Raw genomic sequence first — 20,626 nt, forward strand, 5'->3', positions numbered from 1 at the left:
CCAGGCAAGAATACTGGAGTGGGTTGCTGAGCCCTTCTCTAGGGGATCTTCCCAACCCAGGGATGGAACCCACTTCTCTTCCGTCTCCTGCATTGGCATTCGGGTTCTTTACCACCTGGGAAGCTGTCTCATTTCAGATGATCCTTAAAAAATAAAAAAATATAAGATGAAGAGAGAGGAAATAAAGCTACAGGACTCCTTCATTCCTTCTCTTTACTTCTGAGGTTGGATTCCCCAAACATTTCCTTGATTGCTACCCACCCTTCTGCCATGAGGCCTCCTGCTTCCCACCCCGATCCCATCATGTTTATTGAAACTGTCAGTTGAGATGGGATGGAAAGAATTATGCTGGAACATAATAACATAATAATAGTAATTACACCGGCTACATTTTTATTGAATTAATGAGTGAGTGAGTGGAACAAAATTGTCTGTGTTAAAGAGGGTGGGGCTGACAGTGAGCGATAACAGCCTTCAGATAAAAAGCCATTCCTCTGTGATGCATTTCAACAAGCACTGCTTCACTACAACTACCTGTTGTACTGTATGAAGCACCAAGAACAGAAATGTAAATGAATGGAGTCCCGGATCTCAAGGAGGCTTCCGTCTTTGGAATGGAAGGCAGACGTGGGAGAGTCCAAATACCTCACATAATTAGGATGCCCTGAGAAACAGTCAAGAAGGCCATACATTTCCTGTGATCTGGGCATGAGTGATGAATGATGGACATGCAGGGAACGTGGAGGTGGGCCTTCCGGTCGGAGACAGTGACGTGACCCATGATGAAAGGCAGAGAGTGCAGTGAGACTGGGCACTGAGTATGTCTTAGGGATCGTACTGCAGACCAAGAAGCTGGGTTGGAGATGGTTCCCGAAGTCACTAATCCTTCCTTCATCAAATTAGACATGTGAAAAATTGGGTGTTAAAGTAGGTGGAGGAGGCAAATATTAACAGGGATGGTTGTCATTATTTTTCTTTAGAAGCATTACAAAATTTATATAGCACTTTCCACTTTATATCAAATGCCAGGCAAACACCCATTAGAAGCAGTAATCTGAAAGACTGAGTCTTGTAAGCAGACTCTGAAAAGAGCAAAAGAAAGAAGAAACATTAAAAACATTTTTTTTTACCTTACCAAAAAATTATCAAATATATCAAAGTGCCCCTGAGTGATTAAAGAAAGTTTGTATTATTAGCAGTATATTTTGTTTTGTGTTGGGGAGGGGTCATAGCCACAATCAGTTTGAAAGGATTTCCTTCAAAATTCCTGAATTGCAACTGAAAGGGCATGCTTCATTTATTTAAGAAATTTACTTAGCTTGGATCTCTTTAAAATATAATGTAAATAATCTATTATCTTCCCCTTTACCACAATTTTATTACACATGGAACATAAAAAAAGATATCATGCTTTTAATATTCTTTTTCCTGCCTTATGCAGACTTTTTTAAAGTGGACATAATTTTTGCATCCATCCCAGTGCTGCGTGTTTTATTTTAACAAATATATGAGCTTCAGCATCAGAACACTTTGTATGTAATCATTAAAACCCAAAATTACTGTCTGGAACTGAGGATCATTATTTTTCCATTTCCTCAGAGCCAAGAACACAAAATGATCCAACTTGATTCTCAGGCCTGGGGTTATCCTGCTTGCTAGTCAGGATCCAGTACAAGACTTTCCAAAGACATAGACTTTACTGGAATGTTTAAGACAACATGTCCAGGGAGCGCTTCCTCCTCACTGTTGCTTGTCTCAGAGCATCCACCAAACACCTGGCACACCTCCAGCCCTCAAGTCCCATCCCACTCAGTTCAGCTACATTAAACTAGCAACTTATTCACAAAATACTGTGACTGATATATTGTGATCTCTTAATCACTGGCAGGCATAAACATGGACAGTTTTATGGGGCCCATAACTACATCTATGAATAATTTCTTTTGTGGATGGTTTGGATGGGGCCATCTATTAATCATATCTCAGTTGTTTCGCATTATCTTTAATCTATTTCATTTATTAAAATACTGTCATGTTCCTTCTTTTTTTTAAGGCTTCATACTTTTATTTCAAAGTTTGTGATTCACTTGCACTTCAACATAATAGAAGTATAAGCAGTATTACTTACGAGTACAAAATAACACCTTTCGTAAGAATCCGCCTGCTATGCGGGATATCACATTCTGCAGAGCAACTAAGCCTGCACCACAACCATTAAAGCCCATTCACCTAGAGTCTGTGCTCCACAACAAGAGAAGCGACCACAATGAGAAGCCCACACACCACAATGAGGAATAGCCCCCACTCACCACAACTATAGAAAGCCTGTGCACAGCAAGACTAGGCACAGCAAAAAAAGAAAAAAGTTCAAAATAAACAGCAGTAGTAATGACTTAGTTGTGAGCTTCTCCAGTGGCTCAGTGGGTAAGGAATCTGCCTGCAATACAGGAGACACAAGAGGCGCAGGTTTGACCCCTGGGTTGGGAAGATCCCCTGGAGGAGGGCACGGCAACCCACTCCAGTATTCTTGCCTGAGGATCCCTTGGACAGAGGAGTCTGGAAGGCTACAATTCACAGGGTTGCAAAGAGTTGGGCACAACTGAGCGATGGAACAACAACTGTCTTGATAACAGTAGGCACCCAATAAATCATGGTAAGATAAATTCTAAAGGATATGTTTTGGGAGGACATTTCAGATGGGATATTAGACTACAGGAAGGGATGGAGAACAAAGAATGTTGTAAATATGCGAATAAAACTCCATGAACAAGATGCTCACAGACGGAGAGTTTAAAGAATGCAGATCTGGTTATGGGTCTGGAGGCCAAGAAGGCATAGGTGGGCCTTGAAGAGAGTGATTATCAAACCCTTCAAGGTGCCTCAAAGGGTTGAAAAATTTTAATGAGATTTGCAGCTTTGGGGTATTCAGATTCATTGGAATATCCTGCTTTTTCCAATTAATGCCCTCAAATCCACAGAAGAAACCTTTGCTTTAATTCTGAACTCAGTATGTGGCAGCTACTGTGGGTGTCCTACCCAAATCCTCTTGAGACAGAACACTAGGGGGCTAATTAGCAGTCTTCCAACTAACAGCAGCTGCATCCTTTTGCCAGAACTTTGTCTAGTGGCAGGAATCCCCCCATCCCTGCCGTTAATGTGAAGGCTGAGCCCCCTGAGCCCCCGGCGACCATCAGCGGACTGACTGGTGCTGACCTGTGCGTACACCTGGCCGCCTGAGGTGGGGGTACCCTCACACTGCATGTCCTACTCTCTCTCCCAGCATGTCTCAGCGAGTTTAAGCTCCAGGGTCCACAGCAATAACTCGCTTGGTAACATGTTCTTTACTGGCTTCGTTTCCTTACCTGTCTCGCTTCCTCATCCCTCCTACTGGTGTTTCCTGAAGTCATAAGGCAGACTGCTTCGTGCTGGTGTCAACAGTCCATGGGGTCGCACACTACCAAGCGTGCACACACTCCAGGCAAACATGAACCCAAGTATCACAGGATCCAACTCTAGGAAAAATGGAAAAGTCACTCAAGTCATGTCCAGCTCTTTGCGACCCCATGGACTACATGGTCCATGGAAATGTCTAGGCCAGAACACTGGAGTGGGTAGCCTTTCCCTTCCCTGGAGAGTGGGTGATCTTTCCAACCCATGGATCAGAAACCTTGACAGTTTCAGCAGGTTCTATCAGGATATTCAGAGAAGCCCTCCGGATCTCTAAAAGCTTGCCTTGAGGAAAGATGTTGAAGCCCCAGGTTTGTTGTTTGCTTTCTACAAACTCTCTAGGCATGATCTAGGTTAGAATCCCACCACATAGACTTTATTTCAACCGTAGCCAGGTGTCCCAAGGTACTTCATCCCAAGTAAGTAAAAGTGACAATTGAAGTTACCTTCTTACTTGTGAATACCAGTATCATATTATCTATTGGTGTGAGTGTATTATTTCACATTTAACTAAGACAAATAGCCTATCACAGATTCCCATATAAAAAAGTATGCTTCAGAGAACAAATTTCTATACTAAATATTCCTTGTGTCAAGACATATTGGAAAAGAGAGAGCACTTGAAGTGTTTCAAAAAGGACATAATTTAAATCAATAGAAATAGAGGTCTATAGAAACTTTAAAAGCCCTAGATTAGTGAGCATTGGAGAGCTGCTTTTCAGAGTCATAGGAAGTCATAGGTGGCTCAGTGGTAAAGAATTCACCTGCCAACGCAGGAGACTTGGGTTCAATCCCTGGGTTGGGAAGATCCTCTGGAGGAGGAAATGACAACCCATTCCAGTATTCCTAATAGGAAAACTCAATGGACAGAGGAGCCTGGCAGGCTGCAGTGCTTAGGGTCACAAAGAGGGACACGACTGCACGACTGAGCACAGGAAGTCATAAACAGCAGAAGCCGAAAGACGCCGCTGCCAGTTTCCTCCATGGCCCAGCACACACTGAGGGGGGGCTTGTAAGAAGTTGCCTGAAAACTGCTTTCACAACCTCATGTTTTGCATCTGCCAAAAGCCATGTACCTGCCCTCCCCATAACCAGAGCCCTCAGCCTGGCAGCATGACGATCGCGCCTGCCTCTTGTATGTCTTCCAAAGCTATGTGAGTGCCTCCTGATGATGGAGCTTAAACTGAAACCTTGCTGATAAACGAGCTGGAAAATGTAGTTTAAGGCTTCCAGATCCTGCCCACATAAAGGAGGCAGAGAGAGGATGGGAATGAGAAAAGATGCCTGCACACCATCTATGTCAGCAAAATTATGGTATAGAAATATAGTATTTGCAACTTAAAATAAATGAAATGAAGCTAGATAATATAACCGTATTAAGGTCAACCTGAAAGGGTGTGAAAAAAGTGTGTGAATTTCGTGTGGTTTGAGGAGAGGATAATTGTACAAAATTATGTACACTATAATTTCTTAGACTACACCAACATGCTAAAAATAGAGCCTGTAACTTAAACACTCCTAGAGGGGAAAGTAGAATGATAGGGGATGTGTCAATACAAAGGAGAGAAGAGAGAGGAGAATCATGGAACGTAGAAGACAAATAAAAAGTATAGACGTCAATGAATTGAGCTGTATACCTAATCATTTAAAATCTAAGAGAATTAAATTATTCATTCAAAAATACAAAGATTGCCAAGTTAGTATATGAACGAAAACCTCAAAAATGAAATTCAGTCTTGTGTTTTTAGGAAAGACATCTAAAACATAAAGATAGAAAAAGAGTGAAAATGAAATGATGGAAAAATCTATTTTGTGCAAATTCTACCCCGCACAATGAAAATAATGATGATTGATTATTATACTGGAGCTCCATACCTCAGATTTGTGTCTTTATTCAGAAAAGAAGTGTAGGCAAAATACACTTGGACAGCTGATGGGATGCTTCTTTTTGCTCCTCCACTTCCCAGAAGGTCACATTTGCATAATAGTTCAGATTGCCTGTTCATCCAATAAAGAGCGATTTTTTAGGGCAGGTGGATTTCCACATACTTGATACAGAGACTCTCAAAACATCTTAGAAAAATGTTATCCAGGAAGATTTATTTAGCTGCTACAAAATTGCAACACTATTTATTACTCACTCTATAATGGGTGCATCATATGATTTGTAATTCTTGGAGCCAGTGTAATAGAATCACTTTAGTAGCTGCTTCCTGCATGCCGCAAAGCACAGAGGCAAACAACATAAAAGACAATTAAAACGGGGTCACGTGTATTTAGAGATTCTTTGATTAATATCATCAGAGAGAGCCATGGTTAATGATGTGCCCTCTGTGACTCTGTTTCTGTAAATGAAGGTCAGGTTAAGCCCAGAAGGTGTGGCGTGTGTATGGTCTAAAGGAAGATCGACAGCTTTTTGTTCCCTCTTTGTCCAGATGGGACTACAATCCATCTAATCACTGGGATCAGGATATTAAATATTATGCTATGAAAAACAATTATGAGTCAGAGGCATCCATCAAACATTTATTGAATTGCTCCTTGCAGGCGTTATGCAGGGAACATAGAAATGAATAAATCATGATTCTAAACATTCTGAGATATCTGTCTGGCTTGGTCCTTTACTTCTGTCAGAGTCCTGTGGATTCAGCCCAGATGCCACCTTTGCGTGACCTTTTCATGATTGTCAGTCTCCATGACCCTCCTCTGCACTCCTAGCCCTGCTTATCTCTTTTCTTTCCCCAGAGCACTTATCACCTTTTAACATATTATATACTTGCTATTTTTTTCCTTTTTGGCTGCACTGGGTCTTCATTGTGGTGTGTGGGCTTCTCTTATGGCGAGACATACTGTAATTATTGTTTCTCTTGTGACTAAATTATTCCTAAAACATGGGGGGTGGTTAATAATATGTACTGGATAACTGAATGATGCAGAAATTTTAAAATGTACTGGAGTGGGGTGCTATGCCTTCCTCCTGGGGATCTTCCCAACCCAGGGATCAAACCCAAGTTGCAGGTGGGTTCTTTACCACTAGTGCCACATGGGACAAACCCCCATCCCCCCATATCATAATTTGGGCTAAATAAATGGGAGGAGAGATTTTTTGGAGGTATATGAGTAAGTTCTCGCTTTTCTGAAAGAGCATCCCTTTTTCTCCCTCTGGATACAAGGAGCAGTGTGACCCCATTTACAACTGGCAGCAAAAATATGATGCAGGTGACCTGATAATTTATCATCTGTCAAATCAGGACCCTACTGAGAGTGACAGGGAGAGTGGTTAATGATTATCACGCGTGAAAGGCACAAACCAGGTTGTTTGGTCACCCTGTTTTGATGCTAGAGACCTACCTTAGGAGGAAAATAAAGCAGCTTATCAAAGATAGAGAAAGCAGCTTATCAAAAACAGAGAAAGCAGTGTTAATGAACTGCTTAGACTTCCTGCTGGGCATGCATGGAACTGCTTTACTGGTTGGGCTTCTTTGAGTCAAGTCTGTGTTGCTTGGAATTGAGAGCATCTTAGGTCCAAACATTTAATACCACTTTTAGTTGTTTGCTTGTTTCAGATTTATGGGGGTATGAGAACTTTCCTGGGATCAAGAGATGTGACTAGAGCCACCACAGGCCCAGGAATTTACAATATAATCTGACGTTAGAGAAAGTACAGGAAATAATCTGGATTAGCGTGTGGTTGAACACAGGGTTCTGCTAAGGGGCCAGTGGCGTGATTGATGGTTTTTATTCCAACAGTAACTTAAAGGCATGCTCCTCCCTCTAACAAAGAGGTGAGACCCGGTGCCAAGGCCCTGGAAGTTTATTCCTGTTTCCTGTTGTGAGGTAAGGCTGAGAGTCTTTGGACAAGCTCCGTGCTCCCTCAGTGCCTGAAGCTCCCTGACCATCGCTTTTTGTCTTACCTTTCTGCTTTGCATCTGGGAGGAGCCATGGTTATATGTTTCCAAGAATCTACTGTAGTGGATAATATATTTTAAATTGGGGAAACACACACACACATACATCTTCCCTCACCTGTGTGAGGTGGCCTGGCCTTTTTTCCCCAAAGTGCTCTAAGAGCCATTGTTTTCTTTAACTGTTATGATGATCAAATCCACCTCCTCTTGGGTATGGAAGGAGGGTGGAAGGAGCATTTTTGAATTTGAAATTGTGTGATTATCATCTGAGCTGCTGGGTTTGCCCAGATTTGGAGTATTCAGAGAGAGAGAGAGAGAGAGTGCCATGTAGCCAAGTGAGAGGTCAGTTACACGAGACTCAGTAGTGTTCAGGATGCTTCCAAGACCAAGGGATCAGAAACACAGCCATGGTCTCTGAAGTCAGGATTACCAAGTGATTCATTTATGGAAAAGTGTGGTGTGTGATGTACATTTATTGGCTGGAGTACTTACGCAGGCCATGATGTGAATGTGGTTGAAATACTGATGCATAAAAAGACCAGGAAAAGGAAGGGCCATAGATGATTCCATAAGAGGAGGGAGAGGAACTGTCCCCAGCCTCAAACAGACAAAATATCTCAGAGAGGGGAGCAGCCTGCCCAAGGTCATTCCCCCACTGTAGGGAAGAATCAGATACACTCCCCTTTCACAAATGCCAAGTCTTGTCTTCTCAGCTTTCAGCTGTCCCTTCTCTTTCCATAATATCTGGTCACCAGCCAGCCAGATTGATCTCGCAGTAAGAAAGGAAAAATCAGCAATGCTGCCCCAGAGTAATGAGCATTAGCAATTAGAATATTATCCAAGCAGCTCATAAAAAATAACTGCTGAGACATTAAGATACAGGAGTGCTATCGTCAACGAAGATGACCAAGCAGTGGCCTGTAAACATCTTCAGTCACCCCAAACTACTTATTGACTACTGTGGCCACCTGATGTGAAGAACTGACTCATTTGAAAAGACCCTGGTGCTGGGAAAGATTGAGGGCAGGAAGAGAGGGGAAGACAGAGGATGAAATGGTTGGATGGCATCACCAACTCAATGGACATGAGTTTGAGTAAGCTCCGGGAGTTGGTGATGGACAGGGCAGCCTGACGTACTACAGTCCATGGGGTTGCAAAGATTCGGACACGACTGAGTGACTGAACTGAACTGACTACCCAGCCTTACAATGAGTCACAAGATTTTATCTCTGAAATTGTGTCTTAGAAGAAGAGTTATTGAGGACTTTCTCAGTCATTAAATCCACTGGCTATTTGAGGAGATTAGCTCCCCCATAGATATCATCTGTCTGACCTAAAGAGCATGTATTTTATGATAAAAGGAAATGTTATAGTCAGTTTTGCAAGTGGTCTATGCTATAAATTTCATAGCATGTTCCTACAACCCTTAGTGTGTCCTCGCCTGTTATGTTTGTCTCAGTTTGACATATTGTGTTATTGCTAATGTAACGGACAAAGTTGCTGTTGCTATAAACTGCAAAGGGTGAAATAAATTGACATGGTCATTTATTTTTGAATAGTACATCAATGTTTAATACAAAAAAAAATTTAATATTTTATTCTTTTTCAGTTAGGACAATTTCTCAAATTAAGATATGGTAGAAGCTGAGTGATTTTATAGATGGAGAAAAAGAGAGTGAAAGATAAAATCTCTCTTCTTCTAAGACAATTGACATTTTTAATTGGCATCCCTTACATGTATGGTTTCTTGGTGCCAGGTCAGCACATAATTAATGACATAAGCTTGTCCACCATCTGCCCCTGCTTATTGTGTCCCCTTTTAGGTGAATTATTTGCTCATCTTCTCCCCCAGGGTTGTCTTTGCCAATGACTGAGCCAGACCACTAGGGTCTGGGACTAGGAATCACCCATGATGAATACAGTGGGCATCACTGAGCTCCAGGGTCACAACACTCAACAGTTATCCTCTCCTTGACTGTATGACCGTGGCTCTATCCATAGAAATAAGCTGCCAAATGTGGCTTTTCTATTGGAAAAAGCTCTCAAGTTTTCCCTTAGAAATGCATCTCCCATAACTCAACTCACTAAAATGCCCCCTCCTGTGTCTGTCCATATGGGATAGTTTGTCATTCACTGAAGTCCTCCTATGGAGTGACTGCTCTCAAACTTGACAGGATTGTTCTGTAAATTGCAAAATGCCACCCTTCTGGATTATCTCTCTTCCTGCCCCTGTCAGATGAGCCCTCCTTACCTGCTAATGTAACAGTATTCATACAGTTACCATGGCACTCCAGTCAATGCAAAACCATTCTCTCAAGTGGAAAGTGCTGGCAAATTAAGGGGCTATTATGTTAAAATAGTTTTTTATTATATTTCCATGACAAATAATATTTCTTAACATATCATAAGGCTTAAATGAAAGTAAAAATACGTACAAAGTACTGATTATCACAATCTTTACTGTCATCATCATTATCAACATGTTTAAAACTTTAGTATAGTTGGATATACTGAGGTACAGATTTTTAGTACACGATTCTTTTCCATGAAGCATTTACCCTCCAATTAAATACAATACATTTATGCACAAAAGAAAATCATTAACAATGCAAGAAGACTGAAACCACAAAATTGTTAGTGTCATGGTCTATCTATTTGGAAATTGAATGTCAGGATAATTGCAGGAATTATCTTTCCCTGCGATATGGTTTATATTCCCCACACTGTTATCCAGTTTAACCCAGTTTTCTTTCCTTCTTTATCAGCTTGTGTTGTGGATTTTCCCTGTAAAGCTTTTACTCAAGTCTTCCCTTGGAGCAATTGTTTTGGATGGTAGTTGGATTCCTGTTAGAAGGAGAACGAAGACTTGAGAGGCAGACCAGACCAGTTTCCTTTCTTTTCTGTCCGTGCACACACAATGGTATAACTGTTGCCTAACTTCATAAATCCGAGAAGATGATGGCACCCCACTCCAGTACTCTTGCCTGGAAAATCCCATGGACAGAGGAGCCTGGTAGGCTGTGGTCCATGGGGTCAGGAAGAGTCGGACAAGACTGAGCAACTTCCCTTTCACTTTTCACGTTCATGCATTGGAGAAGGAAATGGTAACCCACTCCAGTGTTCTTGCCTGGAGAATCCCAGGGACGAGGGAGCCTGGTGGGCTGCCGTCTATGGGGTCACACAGAGTTGGACACGACTGAAGTGACTTAGCAGCAGCAGCAGCAACTTCATAAATATGTATGAAAAGTGTAGGAAATGAGGAAGGAAGGGGGAAAAGCTTTCTTCTTGGTCTTTCTCTTGAAGCTCTGTTCTCAGGAGGAAGGCATTTCCCTTCACCATTGTTGTGTTCTCAAGGAACTTTCCCAGCTAAGCACACGGACCTCTTTTCTACACCACCTCCACCTTATACCCAACAGGAATCTGACTATTTTGTTAGTCTCTAGTTGCTAATCTTTACCTGAAATATGACTCTCTCCTCTCTTCCCTTATAGTTTTGTTGAGGACTTGTCCAACTTCCTCAATGGATGCTTTTTGGCAATATATTGATTCTGTAGCTTCCCACCTAGGGTACGGTCCTGTTGTTTTACCTCAGTCCTGCTGTATTTATCTACTGTTTATTCAGATGCTTAGTTTTGCCTCTCATGACCTGGGACTTGAGTTTCAGGCCAGCTTTTTTACTCTCCTCTTTTACTCTTCAAAGGTGAAAGTGAAATTTGTTCAGTTGTATCAGACTCTTTGCCACCCCAGGGACTGTAACCCTTCAGGTTCCTCTGTCCATGGAATTTTCCAGGCAAGCATACTGGAGTGGGTGGTCATTCCCTCTTTGCTTTATGCCAATAGGGTGGTGTCTTCTGCATATCTGAGGTTATTGACATTTCTCCCCACAATCTTGATTCCAGCTTGTGCTTCATCCAGCCCAGCATTTCACAGGATGTACTTTGCATATAAGTTAAATAAGCAGGGTGACAATACACACACTTGACGTACTCCTTTCCCAATTTGGAAGCAGTCCGTTGTTCCTTGTCCAGTTCTAACTGTTGCTTCTTGACCTGCATACAGGTTTTGCAGGAGGCAGGTAAGGTGGTCTGGTATTCCCATCTCTTAAAGAATTTTCCACAGTTTGTTATGATCTACACAATCAAAGGCTTTAGCATAGTCAATGAGGCAGATGTTTTTCTGGAATTCTCCTCTCTTTTTCTATGATCCAATGAATGTTGGCAATTTGATCTCTGGGTAGAAAGTGAAGAGGAATTAAAGAGCCTCTTAATGAAGGTGAAAGAGGAGAGTGAAAAAGCTGGCTTAAAAATCAACATTCAAAAAAATGAAAATCATGGTATCCAGTCCCATTACTTAATGGCAAATAGAGAAGGAAACAGTGGAAACAATGGCAGATTTTATTTTCTTAGGCTCCAAAATTCTTGTGGACGGTGATTGCAGCCATGAAATTAAAAGACACTTTATCCTTGGAAGAAAAGCAATGACAAACCTAGATAGCATATTCAAAAGCAGAGACATTACTTTGCCTACAAAGATCCGTATAGTCAAAGCTAAGGTTTTTCCAATAGTTATGTATGGATGTGAGAGCTGGACAATAAAAAAGTCCGAGCACTGAAGAACTTATGCCTTCAAATTGTGGTGCTGAGAGTCCCTTGGACAGCAAGGAGATCAAAGCAGTCAATCCTAAAAGATATCAACCCTGAATATTCATTGGAAGGACTGATGCTGAAGCTGAAACTCCAGTCCTCTGGCCACCTGATGCGAAGAGCCAACTCATTAGAAAAGACTCTGATGCTGGGAAAGATCGAAGGCAGGAAGAGAAGGGGAAGACAGAAGATAAGATGGTTGGATGGCATCACCAACTCTATGGACATAAGTTTTAGCAAGCTCCTGTTGATGGTGAAGGACAGGGAAGCCTGGCATGCTGCAGTCCATAGGGTCACAAAGAATTGGACATGATTGAGTGACTGAACAAAAACAGCCATCCCTTTCTTCAGGGGATCTTTCTGACCCAGGGATGGAACCCAGGTCTTCTGCATTGCAGGCAGACTGTTTACCATTTGAGCTACAGGAATGCCCCTGAAACTCAACATTAAACTTACCTTTGGATCACTACATTAAAAAAAAAAAAGAAAAGAAACAAGATCATGGCACCTAGTCCCATCTGTTCAAGGTAAATAGAAGAGGAAAATGTGGAAACAGTGACAGATTTTGTTTTGGGCTACAAAATCACTGTGGTTGCTGACTGCAGCCATGATTGAAGGCAGGAGGAGAAGGGGCCAACAGAGGATAAAATAGTTAAATAGCATCAATGACTCAATGGACACAAATCTGAGCAAACTTTGGGAGATAGTGGAGGACAGAGGAGCCTGTCATGCTACATCCATGAGGTCACAAAGAGTTGGACACAGGTTAGAGACTAAACAAGAAGACTCGGGATGTGAATAATACCACAGCTAAAATTTGCCCAGGAAGGCAGTTGAGACACTGTCTAATATTTACTAACCTGTCCATTTCTCTTTTGTTATATTAGTTAATAAGAAAATCAGAGGCTTGGCTTATTGGTTCTCATCTAAAATATGGAATTTCAAAATTTCAGGATAGTGCAGTCCACTATGTTTGCTGGAGAAATTATTTGCCACTTTTATTTATCCAGTAAACATTTGTGGCCACCTGATGCGAAGAGCTGACTCATTGGAAAAGACTCTGATGCTGAGAAAGATTGAGGGCAGGAGGAGAAGGGGACAACAGAGGATGAGATGATTGGATGGCATCACCAACTCAACGGACATGGGTTTGGGTGGACTCTAGCAGTTGGTGATGGACAGGGAGGCCTGGCATGCTGCGGTTCATGGGGTTGTAAAGAGTCAGACATGACTGAGCAACTGAACTGAACTGAAACATTTGTGGGCATTTACAGCATATTATTGTTCTAAGTATTGAAGCTACAGGTAACAAGGAAACAAAAACAAACATGATTCCTGGTTTCTCTGAGCTTTGTTCTAATGGACTATATTCTGTTAAGAAATTTCAAAAGCATGTTAGCATCTTGGGTGGGTTTTGAAGTGTTCTGGAAAAAAATTCCTTAAGCTAATTAAATTTCAAACACACCAATAGAGATCCATCTTATGTTGAGAGGAGTTTTTGTTTTGATTTTTTTAAACAAAATGGTTGGCTAGGAAGCCTAGACAATTGGTGGTCATGGTTTTAATAAGTTCTGCAAGGCCAGCTTCCATTTCTGCATATTCTTTTTCTTTTTTTGAAGTCAAGGGCCACTGAGCTGAGCAATCGGACAGGTGGCCTCTCTGCTACTTCATGAGAAGTACCAATGAAGAAAGAAGAAATCAATGCAGCCAGTGCTATATTTCTTGTGCCAGCTAACTCATCCTAGGAAGCTAAAATTAACCCAATGAGACAATTTGATAAATGTGAAAAGATTTTCTTCCTGTAATGTAATGTGTCAAACTTTAAAAACTCTTAAACTCTTCTTCTTTTTTTTTTTTGCCAGCTCTTTAATTCAACCTTTTGTTTCCCAGGCCAAATCCAACAGGAGGAAAAATAACAAGTGGTAGAAAATATAGTGTAAATGGCAGCTGCAGTAGTCTTTGGCTTGGCACACCCACTGGACCTTTTGTCTAAAGGTGAGATCCTTTGGGTCGCCCTCACACTCCTCCAAGTCTTCCACAGCCACCCACCAAGCGGCCTGCTTTATCTAATTGCTGATGATTCTAAGTGCATAGTTCCTTCAGTGACTGACCAGAACTATGATGCTCACTTTGATTAAAAGGAAATGAGAGAAAATACCAAATCCCTACCAAATATGCGTCGGCGAGACACTTGGCTTGAAACTTTGTGATATGTTATTTCACTCATAAGGACCCAGTAAATAAGGCACTACACTATTGCGTATGAGAAATATATATTTGGTCTTTGTCTACAGTTCCTGGTTCACAGCTCTTTTTTAAAAAAATTAACTAATTTAGATTGGGACGTGGGGGCAGGGCAGGGATGCGCGGGAAGCACGGGCTGCAGTGCTTTGTAAGAATCAGGCAGGAACGCCCCACGCGCAACCAGAACGATCTAACTTGGGCTAGCAAACCAGACTGTGGGATAGCTACCACGTGAAAAGCTCAAACATAAGACACCGCCAGGACCGAACACAGAACAAAGGACGGAACGGAAAAAGCCAGCTACAGACCATCCCCTGCCGGGGACAGGCAGCCAGAGCCATAAGGACTGGAAAGGGGCAATTGCAGACCCGGAGAGACTTTACTTACCTAACTGCAAGCAGGCGCCTTTGCTAAGACTTCTGGGGGTGCTGGACAGTCACAATCTGCCTCACGGGGTGCGCCAGCGGTCCACCCAGAAAGCTGAGCAGCAGCGGCAGAAAAGGTGACAAGCCGCGGCGATCGCGCTCGCCAAACTCCTGAGCTACCCGGACCCGGGAAGGGCACAAAGTGCAGTCCCAGCCGAATCTGTGCCTCTGAGGGCTGCCTGAGCGCCGAACCTGAGCGGCTTGGACCGGGGAAGTGCAAGCAGCCTAGAGCCGGCCCCAGACGGTTCCCAGCTGAGCATCGTAGAGCCGGAGTGGTTTGTGCGCTGCGAAAAGGGACAGGTCAAGCAGGGCTGAGACACTGCGTGCACACGACAGTGCTATTTGTTTACAGCATCCCCCCTCCCCACAGCTCGACTGAACTAGTGAGCCTAAAAAACCAGCAAACAGAAGAAGTTAAACAGAGGGAACCACCTTGGAAGTGATCCCACATGGCCCATAACATCTGAGAAGGGCCAGATCTATTTTTACTATTTTTAAAATCATTCCTTTTTTTTTAATTAATTTTTTTGTTTGTTTGTTTTTTGTTTTTTGTTTTTTTTTTCTAACTTTTTTTAAATTGTTAAGTCTTCTATTTCTCCTCTAATTTTTATTTCTATAACCTACTATTACTATTTAAAATTTAAAAAAAGACTTTTTTTTTTTTTTTTTAAGGCAAACACCAAATATAGTCTTTGGATGGTTGTTAGTGGTTTTTTGTTTTTTGTTTGTTTGTTTGTTTTTTAATAATTCTTTTTTTTTCTTTCTTCCTTTTTCCTTCTGCTTTTCTTTAATATTGTATCTTTGAAAATCCAACCTCTACTCTAGATTTTTAATCTTTGCTCTTAGGTTTTTGTTGTCAATTTTGTACATTTAAAAACCCAAACTTCACTACCCAGGTTTACCTGAGAGCGAGATTACTGGCTTGACCACTCTCTCCTCCTTTGAACTCTCCTTTTTCTCCACCAGGTGGCCTATGTCTCTTTTCTCCCCCATCTCTTCTCTATCCAACTCTGTGAATCTCTGTGTGTTCCAGACGGTGGAGAACACCTAAGGAACTGGTTACTGGCAGGATTTGTCTCTCTCCTTCTCATTCCTCTCTCTTATCCTCCTGGTCACCTCTGTCTACTTCCTTCCTCTCCTCTTCCCCGTATAACTCTGTAAATACCTCTGAGCAGTCCAGACTATAGAGCGCACATAAGGAAGTGACTACTGGCTAGCTTGCTCTCTCCTCGTTTGATCTCACCGCATCTCATTCCAGTTACCTCTAACTACCCCCTCCATCTTCTCTTCTCCTTGTAACTCAGTGAACCTCTCTGAGTGTCCCTCAATGTGGAGAAACTTTTCATCTTTAACCTAGATGTTTTATCATCGGTGCTGTATAGATGGAGAAGTCTAGAGGCTACTGTAAAAATAAAACTGAAAACCAGAAGCAGGAAGCTTAAATCCAAAGCCTGAAAACATTAGAGAACTCTTGAATTCAGGGAACATTAAGCAATAGGAGCTCATCAAATACCTTCATACCTACACCGAAACCAAGCTCCACCCAAGGGCCAACAAGTTCCAAAACAAGACATACCACGCAAATTCTCCAGCAACACAGGAACACTCCCCTGAGCTTCAATATACAGGCAGCTCAAAATTATCTCAAAACCTTTGATGTCTCATAACCCATTACGGGCCACTCCACTGCACCCCAGAGAGAAGAAACCCAGCTCCACCCACCAGAACTCCAACACAAGCCTCCCTAACCAGGAAACCTTGACAAGCCACTGATAGAACCCCACCCACAGTGAGGAAGCTCCATAATAAAGAGAACTCCACAAATTACCAGAATATAAAAAGGCCACCCCAAACGCAGCAATATAACCAAGATGAAGAGACAGAGGAATACTCAGCAGGTAAAGGAACAGGAGAGTTGCCCACCAAACCAAACAAAAGAGGAAGAAGTAGGGAATCTACCTGAGAAGGAATTCGGAATATTGATAGTGAAAATGATCCAAAACCTTGAAATCAAAATGGAATCACAGATAAATAGCCTAGAGACAAGGATTGAGAAAATGCAAGAAAGGTTTAACAAGGACCTAGAAGAAATAAAAAAGAGTCAATATATAATGAATAATGCAATAAATGAGATCAGAAACACTCTGGAGGTAACAAATAGTAGAATAATGGAGGCAGAAGATAGAATTAGTGAAATAGAAGTTAGAATGGTAGAAATAAATGAATCAGAGAGGAAACAAGAAAAACGAATTAAAAGAAACGAGGACAATCTCAGAGACCTCCAGGACAATATGAAACGCTCCAACATTCGAATTATAGGAGTCCCAGAAGAAGAAGACAGAAAGAAAGATCATGAGAAAATCCTTGAGGAGATAATAGTCGAAAACTTCCCTAAAATGGGGAAGGAAATAATCACCCAAGTCCAAGAAACACAGAGAGTTCCAAATAGGATAAACCCAAGGCAAAACACCCCAAGACACATATTAATCAAATTAACAAAGATCAAACACAAAGAACAAATATTAAAAGCAGCAAGGGAAAAACAACAAATAACACACAAGGGGATTCCCATAAGGATAACAGCTGATCTTTCAATAGAAACTCTTCAGGCCAGGAGGGAATGGCAAGACATACTTAAAGTGATGAAAGACAATAACCTCCAGCCCAGATTACTGTACCCAGCAAGGATATCATTCAAATACGAAGGAGAAATCGAAAGCTTTACAGACAAGCAAAAGCTGAGAGAATTCAGCACCACCAAACCAGCTCTCCAACAAATTCTAAAGGATATTCTCTAGACAGGAAACACGAAAAGGGTGTATAAACCCGAACCCAAAACAATAAAATAAATGGTAACGGGATCATACTTATCAATAATTACCTTAAACGAAAATGGGTTGAACGCCCCAACCAAAAGACAAAGACTGGCCGAACGGATACAAAAACAAGACCCCTCTATATGCTGCTTACAAGAGACCCACCTCAAAACAAGGGACACATACAGACTGAAAGTGAAGGGCTGGAAAAAGATATACCACGCAAATAGAGACCAAAAGAAAGCAGGAGTGGCAATACTCATATCCGATAAAATAGACTTTAAAACAAAGGCTGTGAAAAGAGACAAAGAAGGCCACTACATAATGATCAAAGGAACAATCCAAGAAGAAGATATAACAATTATAAATATATATGCACCCAATATAGGAGCCCCGCAATATGTAAGACAAATGCTAACAAGTATGAAAGGGGAAATCAACAATAACACAATAATAGTGGGAGACTTTAATACCCCACTCACACCTATGGACAGATCAACTAAACAGAAAATTAACAAAGAAACACAAACTTTAAATGATACATTAGATCAGTTAGACCTAATTGATATCTATAGGACATTTCACCCCAAAACAATGAATTTCACCTTTTTTTCAAGTGCTCATGGAACCTTCTCCAGGATAGATCACATCCTGGGCCATAAATCTAAACTTGATAAATTCAAAAAAATCGAAATCATTCCAAGCATCTTTTCTGACCATAATGCATTAAGATTAGATCTCAATTACAGGAGAAAAACTATTAAAAATTCCAACATATGGAGGTTGAACAACACACTTCTGAATAACCAACAAATCACAGAAGAACTCAAAAAAGAAATCAAAATATGCATAGAAACTAATGAAAATGAAAACACAACAACCCAAAACCTGTGGGACACTATAAAAGCAGTGCTAAGAGGAAAGTTCATAGCAATACAGGCATACCTCAAGAAACAAGAAAAAAGTCAAATAAATAACCTAACTCTACAACTAAAGCAACTAGAAAAGGAAGAATTGGAGAACCCCAGAGTTAGTAGAAGGAAAGAAATCTTAAAAATTAGGGCAGAAATAAATGCAAAAGAAACAAAAGAGACCATAGCAAAAATCAACAAAGCCAAAAGCTGGTTCTTTGAAAGGATAAATAAAATTGACAAACCATTAGCCAGGCTCATCAAGAAGCAAAGAGAGAAAAATCAAATCAATAAAATTAGAAATGAAAATGGAGAGATCACAACAGACAACACAGAGACATAAAGGATCATAAGAGACTACTATCAGCAGTTGTATGCCAATAAAATGGACAAAGTGGAAGAAATGGACAAATTCTTAGAACAGTATAACTTTCCAAAACTGAACCAGGAAGAAATAGAAAATCTTAACAGACCCATCACAAGCACGGAAATTGAAACTGTAATCCGAAATCTTCCAGCAAACAAAAGCCCAGGTCCAGACGGCTTCACAGCTGAATTCTACCAAAAATTTCGAGAAGAGCTAACACCTATCCTCCTCAAACTCTTCCAGAAAATTGCAGAGGAAGGTAAACTTCCAAACTCATTCTATGAGGCCACCATCACCCTAATACCAAAACCTGACAAAGATGTCACAAAAAAAGAAAACTATAGGCCAATATCACTGATGAACATAGATGCAAAAATCCTCAACAAAATTCTGGCAATCAGAATCCAACAACACATTAAAAAGATCATACACCATGACCAAGTGGGCTTTATCTCAGGGATGCAAGGATTCTTCAATATCCGCAAATCAATCCATGTAATTCACCACATTAACAAATTGAAAAATAAAAACCATATGATTATCTCAATAGATGCAGAGAAGGCCTTTGACAAAATTCAACATCCATTTATGATAAAAACTCTCCAGAAAGCAGGAATAGAAGGAACATACCTCAACATAATAAAAGCTATATATGACAAACCCACAGCAAACATTATCCTCAATGGTGAAAAATTGAAAGCATTTCCCCTAAAGTCAGGAAAAAGACAAGGGTGTCCACTTTCACCACTACTATTCAACATAGTTCTGGAAGTTTTGGCCACAGCAATCAGAGCAGAAAAAGAAATAAAAGGAATCCAAGTTGGAAAAGAAGTAAAGCTCTCACTGTTTGCAGATGACATGATCCTTTACATGGAAAACCCTAAAGACTCCACCAGAAAATTACTAGAGCTAATCAATGAATATAGTAAAGTTGCAGGATATAAAATCAACACACAGAAATCCCTTGCATTCCTATACACGAATAATGAGAAAGTAGAAAAAGAAATTAAGGAAACAATTCCATTCACCATTTCAACGAAAAGAATCAAATACTTAGGAATATATCTACCTAAAGAAACTAAAGACCTATATATATAAAACTATAAAACACTGATGAAAGAAATCAAAGAGGACACTAATAGATGGAGAAATATACCATGTTCATGGATCGGAAGAATCAATATAGTGAAAATGAGTATACTACCCAAAGCAATTTACAAATTCAATGCAATCCCTATCAAGCTACCAGCCATATTTTTCACAGAACAAGAACAAATAATTTCAAGATTTGTATGGAAATACAAAACACCTCGAATAGCCAAAGCATTCTTGAGAAAGAAGAATGGAACTGGAGGAATCAACTTGCCTGACTTCAGGCTCTACTACATAGCCACAGTCATCAAGACAGTATGGTACTGGCACAAAGACAGAAATATAGATCAATGGAACAAAATAGAAAGCCCAGAGATAAATCCACACACATATGGACACCTTATCTTTGACGAAGGAGGCAAGAATATACAATGGAGTAAAGACAATCTCTTTAACAAGTGGTGCTGGGAAAACTGGTCAACCACTTGTAAAAGAATGAAACTAGATCACTTTCTAACACCACACACAAAGATAAACTCAAAATGGATTAAAGATCTAAATGTAAGATCAGAAACTATAAAACTCCTAGAGGAGAACATAGGCAAAACACTCTCAGACATAAATCACAGCAGGATCCTCTATGATCCACCTCCCAGAATTCTGGAAATAAAAGCAAAAATAAACAAATGGGATCTAATTAAAATTAAAAGCTTCTGCACAACAAAGGAAAATATAAGCAAGGTGAAAAGACAGCCTTCTGAATGGGAGAAAAT

This window comes from Capra hircus, chromosome 14, assembly GCF_001704415.2.
Source record: "Capra hircus breed San Clemente chromosome 14, ASM170441v1, whole genome shotgun sequence".
NCBI lineage: Eukaryota > Metazoa > Chordata > Mammalia > Artiodactyla > Bovidae > Capra > Capra hircus.